Genomic DNA, 18,578 nt, shown 5'->3' on the forward strand with positions numbered 1-18,578 from the left:
TCAACTAAGGGTCCACAGAGCAGTACTGTTGATTTAAGTCTGGAAAAACATGCAAAGATCCCCCTAAAGGTATCGGTCTATCTTGCTGATAATTCCTACGAGGGAATCCACGTGGTGAGTCTGTTTTTCCCCACCATGTTGTAATTCTAAACGTTGGCTTTGATGATCCAGTATAAAGTATGAAACTGGGGATTTTCCAACCTCGGAGCATCTCCTGGATGTTTTATATTTTTTATTGATTTTTCCACTAAAAATGAATGTCAGGTAAGTGTCCTAATTATAGTATTTTGATTTTCTTCAAAAATATTTGCCACATATTTGAGGGATCGGACTAGTTGGTTTATAATTTAATCCAGTTTTTATTAAAATTCCGTATTGGCCCATCCACTCAGAGAGGGATGTCAGGAGCCTAAACGGATATGCACAGATTTGGGCGAGAAGGTGCTGCGGTCCGCTCAGTGGCTACTGTGTTAAGTATGGGATTAGTCTGACATTGGAACCCAAGCCGATCACGGGTCCGCTTTGTCAAGGTACTGCCACGCATTTCACATACATTAACAGCTGGTCGACGGGCATCTGAGACAGTCCCAAGGCTTTTAGCAGGACTAGAAATCGCCGCACACATCGCTACTCCATCGGCACAGCAGGCAACGCGGCAGTGTCCCACCTCCTTCTGCTCCGTCCGCGGCAATATCCATTATAGGCTTGTTTCAGGTAAGGACTGTGTTTGGCTATGAGAAGCAGAGCCAATGAAGCAAATCTGGCTCTATTTTTAAATTTTAACACCAAGAAACCTGCAAATAGACTGTCATCTATATCATTTTACCCACCCATGCTTGAGACCTCCTGCATCATCTCTTGCCACGCTCTGACAGTGACCGCTAGAGCGTTGGCCCTCACGACTTCGCCAGAGACAGAAGATGCATGAAGTAAAAGATGAGGCAAACTTTATGTCCAGAAAGCAACATTTTTCTCAGAAAATCCAGCAAGCTCTATGTATGCCTCTTTACCTAGAAGTGGGTTAAATGATCATCAGTAACTTCAAAAGAATCTAGAAATATCAACTCTTGCTGGCGGGACAAATCAGGATTCTGTAAGTTAGGAGAAGAGGGTGGGTTTTCAGGCGGCAGCTGAGAGGGTCGTCCACAGGCACGGTGCAGGACTGCGGTTGGGACTGCTTGCTGTCCTCACACCAGCCAGGGGGGTCCCTGGTCTGAAAGAAGAGGAAAACAGGGCAAGGTCTGCTTGTTTTGGCAAGCCCTTGTTTTATTCCTTCCTCTCGTCTTTGCCTTTAAAAACACCTACTCATTTGTCAAGGCAAAATTAATATGTCATCGCCTTCAATAAATTTTTCTTTAACCCCAGTTGTAAAAATAATTTATTTTTATGTACCTCTGTAACGGTTTACATTTTTATTAGGACAATTATTTGTATAATAGACTCCTGAACACTTGCTTTTCCCCAGACAATATCCTGGACCCTGGAAAGCACACAAAGATGAATGAGATGTTGGAACAAGGAAACGACTCAATCCTGGAAAATCAGGGATCTCCATGAGGTGAGTGTGTTTGTGCGTGCGTGTATGTGCATGCGTGTGCGTGCATGTGCACGTGTGTGCGTGTGCGTGTGTGTGTGTTATGACTGCCTCTGGGAGGGGGAAGAAGCTGTCAGTGGTGGCAAACAGCCACCCCAGAGCAGAGGTGGTAGGACACGAGGGTGATGTTCCAGCAGGCCTCAAATTATTCTGAAGCAGGTTCAGGCCCTGGGGGTTGACAACCAGCAGGAAGAAGAAGTTTGTTCTAAAACTGTAATTCTTGAAGATAATGTAAAGGGGGCCAGGGTTCCAGCAGAAATCAGCTTGGAAGTCCTAGCAATGTCCTCAGTAGGAAGGATGACAGCGGCTGCTACAATTGTGACGAGTGTATTCACGAGAAGAGACACTCATGAAGGACGAGGAATCCCATTCTGCCTTTGCACCGGTGTTTCTGCGCGCATGTCTGTCTTCTGCGGGATTAGAAGGGGCCAGCGGCGGAGAAAGGATTTATTTTTTCACTGTAACACACGGGATGCACAGAGTATGCCGGGCATTTGGTTGGCTGTATTTGCATTTATCCTTTTCTACCGAATGACATGCACAACTTAAATCAGAGCCAGAGGTAAACATATATACTTGATCAGCACCTGAACCGTGATGCATTTCAGAGCTGAAAGTTGGTGACTTGGGGGTGGCAGGGACTCCGACGCAGCTCATATCACATAAAAACTCTCCAAATTGAGTGTAACAGCAGACTGGCCTGGCGTTTTTCCAGTTCTTTCTCCAGATGGTTTGTCCCTGTCCAGGTACAGATACAAAATGAAAAGTGATTATCCTGCTAGACTTGTCTCTCTACGCCAAGGAGAATTATTTCCAGATTTGTTGGAGATCCATGAAGAACATAACCATCCAAAGAAGAAAACTTTGTTCAAACAATTGTGCCTGCAACTTGGTTGAAAACAACCCCAGACCAAGATTTAAAAACAAAAACAAAAAACAAACAAACAAACAAAAAACCTGGAGCACCTGATGGGCTCGGGCAGTTGGGCATCCAACTCTTGGTTTTGGCTCAGGTCATGATCTCGGGGTTGTAAGATTTTCTCTCTCTGCCTCTTCCTCTACCCCTCCCTTCTTCTCTCCTTATTCTCCCTAAAATAAATAAGTCTTTAAAAACATAGATAAAGGAAAAAGCCTTCACTCCCTTTTGGATTCTCTCTCAGCCATGAGATGTCCTTCCATAAACTCTCATGTATTTTTTGCTTAGAATAAAATAGTTTCTGATAAACAATCAAAGACATTGAATGTGCACCGGTAGCTACTGTTAAAGAGATAGAAAGAGAAGAGAGAAAGTGTTTGTCCTAGCCAAGGCTTGGAATTCCGCTAATATTGAATATATCATGGGGCAATGTTGGGCTCTACCGACCGATCACCAACTCATGCTACAAGGTTAATATGTTTGTTTAACTTAGTGTTTTCAGGCTCATTAGACAGTGTTTAGACATTACATGTTATAATTATTAATCATCTCTCAATGGACGAAAGAACTGTATTCTACCAAATATCTCCAAATTAGTATTCATCTTAGTCCCTATTAATTTTGCAAATGGAAAAACGTACTATAAAGGATTAGTATATGATGCTATTCACCTAAATCAATATGTACATAAGGTTTTCAAAATAATTTTTCCAAATGGCTTAGACATAAAAAAGGACTTATATTTATTTAATTATCAAGGTCCATCTAGAAATCACAATAAGAACCGGATACAGTGTGAAAGTATTGATTTTGTGCTTTCTTTTATCCAGTAACCAGAGAGTATCATAAAAATTCAATGCAGCCTTATTTTTCCAGCTTACATTTAAAGATTCACAGACTTTAAAGGATATTCATCATCTGCCTCCTTGAGCAGTTATGTTCCAATCTATAGCAGTATAATCTCCTTAGGAGTTTGGGCTCATAATTTTCTCTTAGAACTTTTACTGAAACGGGCTTGCTTTATCATCAAGCTTGAATCTTAAATAGTTTCTCTTTCAAATACGAATCACGGGTTATTAATTTAAATGTTCCCTTTGTGGTTCCATCAATGAGGCCTTATAGGTATGATTTTTAATTATATCATTAGGTTGTTAATGCTTTTATTTGAGAAATACAATAAAATAAAATAACCCAAGCTTCACCTCTTAGATTTAACGTGAAACATCGGTGGGGAAGATAACATTTTCATTACTCAAATTTGTTTTTATTTTAAAATAAATTTGTAAAAGAAAAATGTAAGTATACTTAAGGCATAATATTTTAGTAAAAGAAGACTGTGCTTAGGGATTAGACCGATAGCTTTGCATCTCAGATTACCTATTCCCTAGGTAATCATTTTCGTCAACCATTTTTTTTTCTAAATTATACTTTCCTCCTCCTTTATTCTGGAATGGTACCTAAATGTGCATCTTTTTAATGAGATCTAAATAAAGTTACACATATACATTGTATGTTTTTTTACATGTAAGCCCAGTATTATAGAGGGTGCAAAGGTATTAATAAAAATTAGCACTCTCATATGTAAAGTCCAGAGAGGATGAACATGATTGATTTGCAATATAAATGTAACTAGATTAATTTTGGTTATGTATTTGATAGAAATACCCTTATAAACCTTTGACTCATAATAGATCTAACATCTAGTTTTTATTCTAACGGAAATAGCACTTCCTGTCTCAGCTCGTGTTTTTTGTGTCTCATCGTATACGACAGGTGCATCTTCGATCAGAATTATATCTTCGACGTTCTATCACCAACAATGCACGAATGGGAGTCTACCGGCTAAGATAGACCAGTAGGGACTGGATTTACCCTTTTGTCTGAAATTAGTAACACGCACATGGACAAGATGTACGAGCAGCAGCATTCGAGTTATTGGCCATCGGGCGGTGAAGGAGCGCTGGACCCTAAAAGATGAGAAGGACAGAGGTGAACGCATGCTTGCCCAGGCTCAGCGCTCGGAGAGACTTTACAGACCTGGAGCAGGGAGAGGATTCAGGAGCTGGAGGGACACGGAGGCTGGGGGGGTCCTCGTAGCAGAGTGCTGGGGAGAGACATAATTTGGAATCTCCCCTCTGAGTCTTCCCCTGGGGACAGGCCTGTGTAAGCGAGGTGGCAGCCACACGGGGAAAGGACCGCTGGAGAGGGTTTTGAGGCACACCGGCTTGCAATCACATTCCACAAGCAAGACTGGGAATTCTCACATCTCAAGGAGGACTGAGTAGAGTTGTGCAAGTAGAATATTAGCCCTAGATTTAATAGTGCTCTGGTCTCACCCGGTCAGACTTAGAAGCAGAACCCTATAGGGTCCAACTGTTTCTAAATCACTTCACTGCCTCCCAGACCCAAACTGTAGAATATGTGTAGGAACACAAACATATCAAACAGCCCACAAGATTAATTTCCCAAAGTACCACAAGCAGTGAAACTTTACCAGACATGTGCCAAGGCAGGGGAATCTAACCCTTCATGAAGAGAATAATCAATCACTGGAAACCAACCCGAAATGGTGCCAATCATAGAACTGGTTACTAAAGACATCGTGTTTATAACCGTGGCTCATATGTGCGGCACCTGGGAAAAGACTGAGCGTGTGCAGACGTGGAAAGTATACAGTGACCCGAAGAAACACCTAGAGATGCAAACTAACATTGGGCATGAGAAGATCCTGGATAATTACTCGGTACAGAAATACTTAAAGACACTAACAGGAACCACGGCATCAGCAGGCAATCCCTCATGGCGGCTGGAAATAGAACTGAGCCTGGTAAAATGATTTTATGGGATCAGCGTCCCAGTGCAAAAGAGGAACAGTTCAATTCCATCTCCATCCACCAAACAGAGGAAAGGAAAAGAAAGTCAGTGTTTAATGATAGCTTAAGTGGCCAAAAAATAAAGTCTTCATATTCTATTTCTATGGAAATCCGCAAATATAAGAAAAAAGTATGCAAATTAGGTTATGAGTTAGTGATCTCTCTGAGGCATGAACGTACACAAATTTTATTTTTTTAAATTAGTCTTCATCTTTTTAAAGAGCGATTTTAGTTCTATAGTAAAATTGAGTGGAAAGTACAGAGATTTCTCATTTGCTCCCCACCCCTACACATGTGTGGTCTCCACATCATCATATCCCCCACCCTCAGAGTGATCCATTCAAAAAACTATTTTTAGCGTAACTCTGTTACAATCCAAACGGCAAAGGAATAACCCAGTGTGGGAAAAAATGATTAACAAGATAAACCCGCAGGAAAATTTTGATACTAAGTGAAGAAATGATCCACCAGGATTAAAAGCCAGCATAACGACAAAAACAAAAAAGAAATTAAAAAACCAAAAATACCTGAAGTATGAAACTAACATAACAGAGAGAATTGAGGGGGCGCTTGGGTGGCTCAGTGGGTTAAAGCCTCTGCCTTCAGCTCAGGTCATGATCTCAGGGTCCTGGGATTGAGCCCCGCATCCAGCTCTCTGCTCAGCGGGGAGCCTGCTTCCTCCTCTCTCTCTGCCTGCTTGTGATCTCTGTCTGTCAAATAAATAAATAAAATCTTAAAAAAAAAAACAACAGAGAGAATTGATTTAAATTAATAAAATGAATTAAAATAATAAGTAATGAACTAACTTGGATATTATGAAAAAGGATTTCTAAAATAACCAAGTAGAATTTCTAATAAGAAAAATATAATCATTAAGATATGTAAGTCAAATAGCAGATTTATCAGTTTAGGAGAAGAGTTATTAATTAGAATTTAGAGCTGAGGAAAATTTCCACAACACAAAAGCAGAGAGTACCCTCAGTAGGTGAATGCATAAAACCATGGTCCATCCAAAGAGTGGAATATTATACAGCACTGAAAAGAAATGAGCTGTCTACAGCCATACCACCCTGAATGCACCCGATCTTGTCTGAAAAGAAATGAGCTATCACGACATGAAGAGACATGGAGAAACCTTAAGTACATATTACAAAGTGAAAGAAGCCAGTCTGGAAAGTGTGCACATTTTACCCTTGATTCCAACGACATGACATTCTGGAGAAGGGAATCTATGGACAGTCTAGGGAAAATTTTAGCTGCAAATGAACAAGAATAAGAAGTATAGCAAACTTGACCTCAGAAACCATGGGAGACAGTGGAGTGAAATATTAAAAAAAAAAAATCTATCAACTTAGAATTCCCATAGTCAGCAAAATCACCCTCTAAAAGAAATAAATACTCTCTAAGATAAACTAAATATAAGGGAATCCATTAGCATGGATCTGTTCCATAAGAATGTTAAAAACAGGCAGGTAGAATAAAAATAATACAGGTCAGAAACTCAGATGTATAAAAAAACAAAGAGCATCAAAGAAAAGATTAATGAAAATAAAATAAAATGAAATGAAAATAAAAAATAAAACATATTATATTTAACTATTTGTTCAGTAGTGTAAAGGGTACATGACGTTATGCATGTTTCGAAATCCACAGACCTTATCAGCACAGAGAATGAACCCTAATGTCTACTAATTAAATGAAATATTTAGGAGGTTGGGGGAATCCCAGAATGGAATGTGGAAAGTGACAAAAATCTATCCGAGTGACAATTAGTATAAAACACCCTCCCTGAAGAGGAGCTGGGGAAATCTGTTGCCCCAAGCAACTTTGGATTGCAGACCTTAAGACCTAAAACAAAAGAAAGTGCGCAGGGCAGATGAACGGTGTCCTGGAGCTGTTAAGGATGTTCCCCTTGGGGGCGTGTGTATGTGTGTTATCTAGTCTGATATCCCTGTGCTTGTATACTGGGAACAAAAGATTATGTGCCTAGATAGTGGGTTGTAGAAGCCATGTTCCTCACTGTTGGAGAGGGAGGTAGTAGATCAGAAACGGAAGTGGGTAGGATGATCCAGGCAGGGATGGATTCCTGGTGGCGACAGCACCAGGAACTCCCAGCTTGATGTAGACACAGAGGGTTACATGTAGAAACATCTGTAGGCATGTGCATCAACACAGTTTTGTATACACGTATGTATTTCCTTGCTCTGTCAATAAAGAGAGCCCAAAACTGTAACAGGCCAGCAGCAGCAAGCCCTCCCAGCACCCTGAAAAGACTAAAAAATAATAATGATCACGTTAAGAGGGTATGTCAAAGGGACTCAGAAGCCGACTGCAAGAGTTGCCCATGGCAAAAACTGGAACAATTAGGGCAACAAAATAAATATTGTTCGATTACAGCTCAAAGTATATAATGAATCTCCATGAATCCATACTGATACAAATTAATTGTTAACTAAATAAATACATGGGGATAAATAGAATTAGAATATCTTCTAAAGATTTACGTGGAAATTCTACCCTGAGGATGAATTAAGTATGGGAAAGGGGAAGAGAGTAACGTGGCCGTGGAGACACGGATGTCAACTACCTCAGCGAGGTGATCCGTGCCATCAGCCGTGACAAGTCATTGTGATAATACGCTCTCTGACACCATTCGTTGAGAACAACATTTACTTCTTCTTCTTCTTCTTCTTCTTTTTTTTTTTTTTTTTAATTTAAATTTTGGTTACCATACAGTACGATGTTAGTTTCTGGAGTAGAATTCTGTACTTCTGGGGTCTTGGTCCCAGGAACTTCTAAGCCCATTCTAATCATAGGAAGACATCCTAGCAGTCACAGCTGAGGAACGTTCTACACAATACCGTCCCCCTTGAAACTGTCAAGGTCATCAAAAGCAAGGAAAGGCTGAGAAACTGTCCCAGCCATGAGGGGCTTAAGGAGACATGAAGAGAAGATATAAGGTGGTATCCTAGATGGGACCCCAGAACTGAAAAATGATCCTAGGTAAAAACCGAGGGAGTCTGAACAAATCAGGAGATTTAGTTAACCAGAGTATCTTGGTATTGGTCCATTCATGGTCACAAAGTTACCATGCCAATACAAGATGTTATTAATAGAAGAAATCAAGTATGTAGCACATCAGAATGCTCTGTATTATTTTTTCATTTTTCAGTAAAGTTAAAAATCTTCTATTTCAAAATGGTTATTTTGAAACATTTTGAAATTTTAAAAACCTACGTAATAAAGATTCTAATATATTGGATTTCCTTCCAAATAACTACAGTATCAAGATATATGCTTTTATTTCATTGTAAAACACTTTTCTATCCCATTAAATAATTTGCACCATCTGCTATATTCCAAAAGTGCCTATTTAAGAATGGAAAGTAAATCTTACTATATCTAAACCTTGTAATTGCCACAAAGTTTGGAAAGTATAACACATCTGCTCCTCAATTGGCTGATGAGCATTTTTCGGCACGTAATGTTTATTTGACGTGTGGTCAGGTAAGAAGTCTATCCACAGAGAAATGAATCCCGCGAGTTGGCCTCCAGAATGCCACAATCAGAAAAGCATTAGAATCGGGAGCTGTAAGTTTATACTTTGGGTCCATCCTATACATTAAATCATTCTTGGACTAAAAACCTTAAAATGTTTGTGTTTCAGTTTCCCCTTCTGTCCACTGGAAGTTGTAATCTTTATGTGAATTGACTTGACATTTCTTTGAGGCAATACACAACAGTTGCGTATTCAGACGGTAAAAATTACAGTTACGTTTGGGAGAGAAGCCTCCTCTTTGTATACTCACCCTTGGAGCTTGCTTGATATTCGTCATGACAAAGGTGAGATGTGGGGCTGGAGAAGTCAGGACGGTAGATTAATTGCATGTCCGCACAAAGACGGCTCGCTGGAGAGAAGCCCGTGTCCGGACGGCGGGACGCGGATAGAGCAGGAAGGAACATAGATGGGAACTGGGAGCCATGGTGACGGTGAGAGAAGGAAACGCATAAATCACCTGCCTTTCAGGTGGACCAGTGTCCCAGAGGTCTTTGCTGTTAAATGAAGAGCATCTCATAGACCTTAGATTTTTTTCATCTAAGAGCACAGAACCTTCCTGAAGTGGCCGCTTTTTGCTCCTCTGTGTCACACAAAATTAGAGACTCCCGTCCCAACAAGAGCCACCCGAGAAACAGGTTGTGGAGCTCAGCACAGCATGGGTCACCTCCAGAAGGGACGAGCCCCACAGATCTTCAGACTCCAGCAACACAATTTCCAGGTGGCTGGCCCCGCTAAGTGGCCTTACAAGCCATGAATCATGGGACCGTCTGCCCAATTATGACCCATCACATGCTCCGTGCACAAGCCGGGAGGTACTTCACGCTCTTCTCACCTCATTTTCAGGGCATAAATACAAGGGGCACGGGGCGCTCCGCTCACACATCTTGATGGCAGCCTTCCAGGTTCTCTGGGAGAGCCGTTCCCCACGGAGGCACGAGCTGCTCCTCACGGGGGCCCAGACCACGGTGCAAAGGAGGGTCCCGAATGCAGGGGGCCGACTCAACCATCAGCCATGCCACATGCGTCGAAGGCACCCGCCCGTTCACCAGCCTCCTTTAACACACCTCAGAAGGTGTGCGGCGCGGAGGGAAAGCGTGGCTTTGCGGGACATATTTCTAAATGAAAAAAAAAGGAAAGAAAACTTTTTTTTTTCTGTTTTCCTTTTTATCCTCTAGCAGATTTGATCTAACTTCTCCAAAGGCAATGGATGCTGTGGGAGAGCTGGAGAAGACCGAGAGCCCCTCTTCCTTTAGAGGAAGTCAGCGTGTTCACGCACTTTAATGCGTTCCCTGAACTTGGCCTCGGTCATTTCTGAAGGAGCCCAAGCCACAGAGACGGGGACTCAGGCGCAGAGCTGTGAGCCGTTTCACTTCTTGATCATATGAATAGAGCGTGTCAGTGACCACACGAGTGTCCCGGCTTTTTCTCCGTCGCTATCTTGATATTTACCAGTTTGGGTTTTTTACCTTATACTGGTGTGATTGGTGTGTAAGAACATTGCTAATTAGAACATAAAGTCCGCTAACGAGCCCGTAGCAGTCCTGTTCTGTCTCAAGCGTGCAGCATGCTGCGTTACGAACAGCCGGTGTCCAACGGACGCTGTCATTCATGACGTGAGTAAAACAGCCATGACCAATATGACCGTCCTGTGGTTTCTTGCCGGACGCTTCTTGAACGTCCCAGAGATTAAAGCACTTGGAGCTGGGACGGTTTCCATCAAAGTCAGCCAAGGACGAAGGCAGGAGCGCGGACTCGTCTTCAAGCCGTTCCTACGTGGGGAGTCTGTGCACAAACCTGGGTGACCTGCCCCGCACCCGTTACGTACATTCTTCTCTGCTAGTCAGTCTGGAAACACGCTTACAAGGACGTCGGAGTGCCGGGTCAAGTTCACCCGGTATTACCAGGAAAAAGAACGAGCTCAGACATTTGCTCTCCTCCCGACGGTGCGGTCCCGTAGCCCCGAACTATTTCATGAGCTACTTTGCAGGTGACAGCAGCCAGCCTGGCCGACGCTGGGCCACGTCAGGGCGGGCGCTGCACTCCGGGATCCCTGCATACCGGCTCCTTCCCTCTGGGCTGTCCACGTGGCTCAGACACGTTTTTGATGAGTGAAACCTTCGTGTTTTCAATACCGCCCGGCCGTCCTGGGTGAGTTATCCAGGTGGCGAGCTGGAGGGTGGCGATCTGGAGGGAGCGGCTCGGAGGGGACGCCGTCGGTCATTCTTCCAGGAGCGAAGGGAGGAGACAAGGAACATGAAAAGGCCGTTCTGAAGAATCATCACTGACGTGACCCCACTCACCGAGGCTTGATGGAGAGAGAGAAGGCGAGACGCCCGCCTGTTCTGCGAGTCGTTCTGGGAGACAGTGGCGGTGACCAGAGCCGTGTGGAACGGCCACGTGGGGCCCGGCACGGGGGGCAGGGGGCCGACGTACCCCGCCGCCTGCACCCTTTCCATCTGCCTCCTCGGGGATGTACTTGCCAAGTGAGGAGCTCCAGGGCTCTGCCGCCCCCCCTCCCGCTCAGAATGCGTGTGGCAAACAGGACGCACGAAAAGGCGCAAACACGGTCCTTAGAACTCCGGTTGTTGAACCGGGAATACAATTTCCCTAGTCTAGAGAATTTCAACAATGACAAGCCGAAGCACGAGTATCTCTAACAACGACTTACGTAGCACTTAGTTCAAACAAAATGTACTCTAAATTCCCCCGTGAACATGCTCTTAAAATCAGGTATTATTTTTTGTTGTTGTTTTGTGATGTATCATTTCCATACAGAGCAATACCTACACTCACGGGTATAACGTGATGTGTTTTAGTAAATACACATGTTCCCTTGACATCTACTTTAATTCATACTTTTACTTTATTATAAATTGTGCATGAGCACACATGTTATGCGCTGAATTTTGTCCCTAAAATTGACGTGTGGAAGTCCTAACCCCAGGGCTTCGGAAGAAGACTATTTGGAGACGGGGCCTTTGCACAGAAGGCGAAGGTAAAATGAGGTCCCCCGTGGACCCCAATCCAGTCTGACTGGTGACTTATAAGAAGAGGGGAGCAGGACACAGACACGCGCAGAGGGACGACCGGGTGAGGTCACAGGGAAAGGACAGTGTCTACACGCCCAGGAGACAGGACCCTGGAGAAACAGCCCTGCCCACACCTGGACCTTGAACTCCCAACCTCCAGGACACGAGGCAGCAAATGTTGAAGGTGCCTGGGCGCTGGGGCTGTGGTGTTCTCTCCTAGCTGCCCCAGGAAACAAATACAATGTCCTTTAAAGAGGCCAGTGGTGTGGTCGGGTTCTACTGGACACCCAGGCGCCTCAGCCTTACTCTAGTATCATTTTTCTGTAATTTATTCCCATTGATCGTTTCTTGTCTCCATCAGGCATTAATAAGCAGGTTCCACTGACAGTATCCCAGAAAAGACGGATTTACCTCACACCGTCTCCCTCCCCGCCTCACGTCTCTGTCGCTCGAATCCCGGCAAGACAGCGGCAGCTCAATTCGTTCCCACAAACTGATGGGCTCCGTTTTGCTGGATTCGGCCTGGCAGTCTGTAGTGATTGCATTTCCTTCCTTCTCCGTGATTATAAGCCTTCTGTCTTTCCTGGAGTTGATAAAATCGTCTCCTTTTTTTCCTCCTGCACGTTTCCAGCATCTCTTCTGGCATCCCCACGAAGATGTCCCTGGAGTGCTGGTGAAACCCACAGGCTGAATCAGCCTGCTGTGACGAGTCCTGCCCGGCTCCGGACACCCTCCCAACCCAGACTGGTTAATTCCCTGGGTTTGCCACTCTGATGTCCTTTGAGATTTTTCCTGCAAGGGACACTGTTTCCAGGACTCTGTCTTGCTCCTTGAGGTTCATCCTCAATTATAGGGACATGGTTCTTGGTGCAGGAGAAAAGGTCTGCAGGAGATAGATGCTCTGAGAACTACCGTGTCTTAAAATACCCTGATTCTACCCACATACTGACTGATGTTTCAGCTGGGTAGAAATTCTGAATTGGAAAACTGTTCCCTTTTACATTTGAGAGCATCGCTATGTTATCTTCCAGCTTCCGGGACCCCTGTGAGAAGTCCGATGCTGCCCTGATTTTTAGTACTTGAACAGTCATGTTCTTCTCCGTTCGAAGGTTTCCAAGCATTCTTCTACTTTCAGACGAGGTGCCTCAGTGTGCTCTTTGTTCGTTCTTCCTAGCAGATTCTTGGGTGGGCGGCTTCAGTTTGGAAAATGAAGAATGTTAATGTTAAGAAATGTTCTCTGATGCCAATAACAATCAGAAAGTGGTACACACTCTTCCGAGGATATGTCTTTCCGGAATTCCCATAAATCAGATATTGGCTCCCTGGATGGATCTCTACGTTTCTTGAGTTTTCCTTCCTACCAGCCATTGTTTCGATAGTTCTTCATATTTGTGCGAAACGTCTTTGTTTGCATTTTTCAGTGCATTGATAGTTCTGTTCAACAGTAGTTACAGTTGACTTTCCAAGAGTTCATTTTTTTTTAATTGGAAAGTTTTTTTTTATAAAATTTCTCTTTTGTTGTGTAGATTCAAATTCTTCTCTCCCTTCTCTAGGGATTTTTGATGTGCTTTCTGAAAGGTTTTTGTCACAATCAGAGGTGTTACGTCAACCTTTACCAGGACACATCTGGTAGTACTTCTTGCCGTAAGCTGCAGTTAGTCTGATAGGATCATGGGTGCTTGTCTCAGTGCATGCGTATTAGAGTTTTTCTCTGCACCTGCGTGCGTACGTTCGTACGTCTTCCACTACAGCATCGAGCTGTTCTTCAGACCCTGACAATCATTGTCTTGTTTATTAAAAGCTGACACAAAGAACACCTGCACAGAAAGTATCCAAATCATCCCCATTCCGGAGCAGGGGGCTTCAGAGTCCCAACCTCCTGTGGCCTGTAGTCTGTCACCCAAGAGTCTCTTCCAGTAGGGTCTCCCTTCCTGAGCGCCTGCTTACAGCCAGGGGCCCCCAGGAGCACAGCCAGTGGTGAGCTGTCGGGCAGGAGGAAACATCAGAGGCCATCTGCCGGGGCACCCCCTGCTTCCCACCGTGCCCTTCTGGTGTCCTTCAGGGGCATGTTCCCAGCTCAGAGGCACATACTCACGCTGACTGGGTCCTGGGACTGTGGGGACCCGAGTCCCTTTCTCTAGCCGGTGCTTTCAGTTTCATGACTCCGTTTCCTCAAACATCTCACTGGTCTCATCCCACAGATGTCCTCCCCCGTCAGACCCATGGCCTCCAGCTCACCAGGGACTCTGGTGCCCCGGGAGCCGGAGTTTCTCAGCACAGGCTCCCAGGCTGGGCTGAAGACGTGTGGCCACCCATTGGCTGGAAGGTCCCTTTACTTAGGTTTGGCGACTTTGCTCAGTGTTAGGTTTGCAGCGGCCGCTCCACTTCCGCGCTCTGTTTCCTCCATTCTTCTGTGTGCCTTCCTCTTCTGTCTTCGCCTCTCCCGCATTAACTCTTTCCTTTACTACCTCCTTTCCCACCCTGTGACTCGGTGGTGTCGAGACCCCTGCACGTCCGTCCTTTGATGAGGACACCTGACGTCCGTGAGCCCGGACTCACTGCAGGATGGTGTGGGTTAGAACGGCCTGCACAACCTGAGCGTCTCCGGACACGACTCGTTTCTGATCTGTGAAGATTTCACAACAGTGTCGCATCACAGTGTCAATCTAGAAGTTAGCGTGGGGTCTAGAGAAGTGTCCACGGTAGGTCCTGGACAAAGGGTGGGTCTCCCTTCCTGGGACCCCTGTGCAGAGGCCTCACTTCCGCTGGAGCTCGGAATTCAGGAAGCCTGATTGTCTTGACTGTCATTCTGTTTCCTCCAGGGCATCGTTACATGGACGGTCTTGTGGCTGTGGTTTACATCAGGCTATGCATTCTAGTGGATTTGTGTTCCTATAAATGTACTTGTTTAATGATATATTTAATATACAAGCACAGCAGTATAGTATATAGTGAAGATACATTTCAGTATAAACATGTTATTTTCAGAATTGCTTTGCATCTGGGAGACATGACCTTACAGATCCTTACCTGTATGAGAAGAGATATTACATGGGAAGGCCCCAGTGCTTTCCGTGTATCCAGCCACCATCAGCTCCTTAAAGGTTTTCATGCCTTGGTGAATATATATTTAAAAAAATTCAAATTAACAATTATTTAAGCTTTAAATATTGCATAATATTTATTGAGATTTATTGCAATAATCTTTTCTCACAAGAAACAGTTAGCAAAGCCAAAATCAAGAGATGACATATCTTGTGTTGTTTCTGCAGCTTTTCTAATTTCAGATAATTAACTTTTGTATTATTAAATACCATTCTTCAAAGTAGTCAGCTTTATTCTCTTTCCCTCTTAGATAATGGAGATGGTTAAGCAGTTGGTCCAAAAACCTCTCATACTGCAGCTAAAGAATCTGAGTCCAAGGAGAAAGAATGATTTGCCAAGGCTACATAAAAAGCTACTTTCAAGGTTCGGAATGGACTTCTTTTCTCCTGTTCTTTTCCATAGTGAGCCCGAGTCAGAAAAACTACGCAGACCGCACTTAGCGCACTTCTTCCAAAAACAAAAAAGCTGATCTTAGGGATTCACAGAGATGAATTCATTTTTCTAATATGCAAAAGATGGCATTCACGCCAATGGCAGATTCAGTAAGTTTGCTCTCAGGCACTTTCTGTTACAAAAAATGCCAAATCGGGTTCACTTTTCCTCCTGTCTCTCCAGCTGGACCTGCTTTCATCTCAAAACTTGCCAGCCATGGTTTTCCTTTGTTTTTGTTTTTTTTTTTTTTCAGAGGGAAGATGCAATAAATATAAAACTTTAGACTCCAACACAGAATTCAAATTTCCTTTTACTGTATAACAGTCTCAACTGGAAAAAATATCCATCCCTGGTAGCCTGAAAGCTAATCAGTTGAGAGCAAGGCTGGTCCCCACCTAAATGAAGACCCGTTCTCTAGATCTAAGCACTTGTTTCCTGCACTCTCATTCATTGCCAAAACCCTTTGGGAATGAGGCAGGTGAATCACTGATCCCGGCTCCAATCCGACGAAGGTGCTGGGGAGCCTCACGTCGAGCAGGAGGATCAGGGGTTTCCGATCTGTTCCCCCCCATCTGCCGCCCACAGTGCTCTCATCACCCTCAACCTCTGTTCCTCTGTCCTTCCTCTGACCTTGTGTTCCCACCTTTCCTCGGCCGTTGTGGGGGAAAGGGCATGTTTCCTTTCTTCTTTCTTCCCGTTTCTCCTTTCATTCTCTGATCAGCACGATTTCTATACATTTCCCGAATTTCACGATCGTCTGATCTGCTATGCAGCAGAGACGTCTCTGCAAAAGCATAATTACTCAGTGAAAACAGATCGTATTAACAAATAGGAACGTGAGCTGTGTGGGGAGTAAGGTGAAACGGTAGGGACGGGAAAGACAAGTCACGGCCGGCCCCAAACTCTGACGTGTGAAACTTTACGATAGAAAAAATTCACTAGTTCCTCAAAATCATGTCCAGTTAAGTATACTTGAAGTTTAAAAATGCTTATTTGGTTTAACAAAATTTTACACAAAAATTTAACACAAGAATGGTATACATACAAATAAACCCTATTTGGTAGGTTGAGGGAAAAAGACAAAGAAAAAAAAAACTAGAAGAGAAAAAAGACAGAAAAAAAGAAAGAAAAGCTTTACCTGGTACCCCGACCTCCCACAAGCTGAGGGTTTTGAAAAGCTTTATTTCTTAAGCTCTTAGTAGTAGTTCAGACTCCGAGCCCACTCATTTTCTCTTGGGTAGCAGGGACTTTATGAGTTTTTGCTTTTAAATGAACAAACAATGCAAATTATTGTTTATAATATATGACTATTTGAATACAATTTATGAAGTGCAAAATTTAATTGATTTTAAGTGCATTAGGTAGCAAAGAAATTTCAACAATTACAGGTGTAAAGCCTACAATAATTATTTTATAAGTAATGTCCATCATAATTTTCCTGGGGAATGGGTATCACTCTATAGAAACATCAGTTTATAGAAGCCACACAGCTAAATAAACATGTTTTCATTACATTTTCCAAATATGATTTTGAGTTATTTAATTTGATGCATATTTCATCTTTTGGAGAGTCACTGATTCCATCTTATTTGGTGATTTTTCAGGTTGATCCTCATGCCTGGGATTCATGCTCACCCGATTATATGTTTACAAAATAAAACTATTTTCTAATTAAAACCGAAACAAATGTGTCACTTAGCTTAAAAAGTAGTCTACTATAAGAAAAAAAAAAAGAAAGAGAGAGAGAGAGAGAGAGACCCAGTCCAAAACCCAGCCGACTGCAACAGGACGTTCTGGGTGTGGGCTTCACACGACAGCTGGGTGTTCAGGCCTTAGCGAGAGGAGTTCAGTGATAATGTACTTCGACGGAGATTCTTGTTCATGAAGTATCTATCTCCACACGTGTTTTCTCCTTTGATCCAAACAATCGTGAAGTAAAAAGTCTTTCTAGCTATTATTGTTATTTTTATTTTATAAAAGGTCAATTAAGATCTTAGGGAAAGAGCCTCAGGACCAACATTCTTACCGTGACAGAGCGAAGACCAGAATTTATTATTTCTTTTCAATTTTTTTCTCCCACAAATCTCTCTCTGTTCTCTCAGACGACTTTATTCTGCTCTCCAGGGTCTCTGTGAGACTTCGTAATACAGGGGGTCTTCAGAACCAATAACAGAAACCATTAGCTTGAAATCTTTGAACGCTGCTTAAGACGAAAGGCTCATGATTCCAGGGGACTGGATAATCTCTTAGCATTCAATTTGCAAAACCCGTCAGAATTAAGTACTGGGGACATTCGTGAAATGCAATGGCTCGTAAATAGCCCAACAATTATGCTTCCGAGAATGCCCCAAACAATAGCAAGGACTTGAAAAGGATCACTGGTCTCCAGTTCCAAGCTGGGATGTGTGTCAGGTGATGTTGGAAAGAAAACCCACTCATGAGACCAGCGTCATTATGGAGTCGCTTTTTGAAGGAGGTTAGGGTCTGGTTTTCATCATGATCATCGTCCGTGTCTTTTCTCTCATTATTAGAATTCTCCTTCGCTAAACGTCAACGTAAATCTAAACTTAATCCATATTCAACAAATTAGAAATGACCAAATCTGTCTAAAGGCACCTCTTGAGATGACGTCTCTTCAGCTCTTTCTGACTAGAAAAGAAGCCACCGAAGTCATACCATTATGGGAACCTGGGACAGGCATCATTGTGACCAGGCAGAGCTGGAACCAGTACAGCTTTCTGTTAACGCTCAGTCTTCAGGAAGTGATATCCACATGGAGAAGGAAACAGAAACTTGACCAAGCAGAAGAACCACCTGTTTACAAAGTAGCTGAGCAGTTTCTTGACCCACAAGCTCCTCACACACGAACACATGTAAGAACGTGATGATTCAGCTTGAGGACGGCCCTTACGATATGCGGCAGGCCCAGGAGGGATCCACAAAAACTCTCAGGGACTCTTTGATGGCTACTCAGCCCTTTATTCAATTTCAAACAAACTTATGTTCTTACCACATGCCAGACCTCAGGGTAAGACATGGGCGGCACAGGCACGTTAGGTCAGAGAAAGCC

This window comes from Mustela nigripes, chromosome 6 (genome assembly GCF_022355385.1).
Source record: "Mustela nigripes isolate SB6536 chromosome 6, MUSNIG.SB6536, whole genome shotgun sequence".
Lineage (NCBI taxonomy): Eukaryota > Metazoa > Chordata > Mammalia > Carnivora > Mustelidae > Mustela > Mustela nigripes.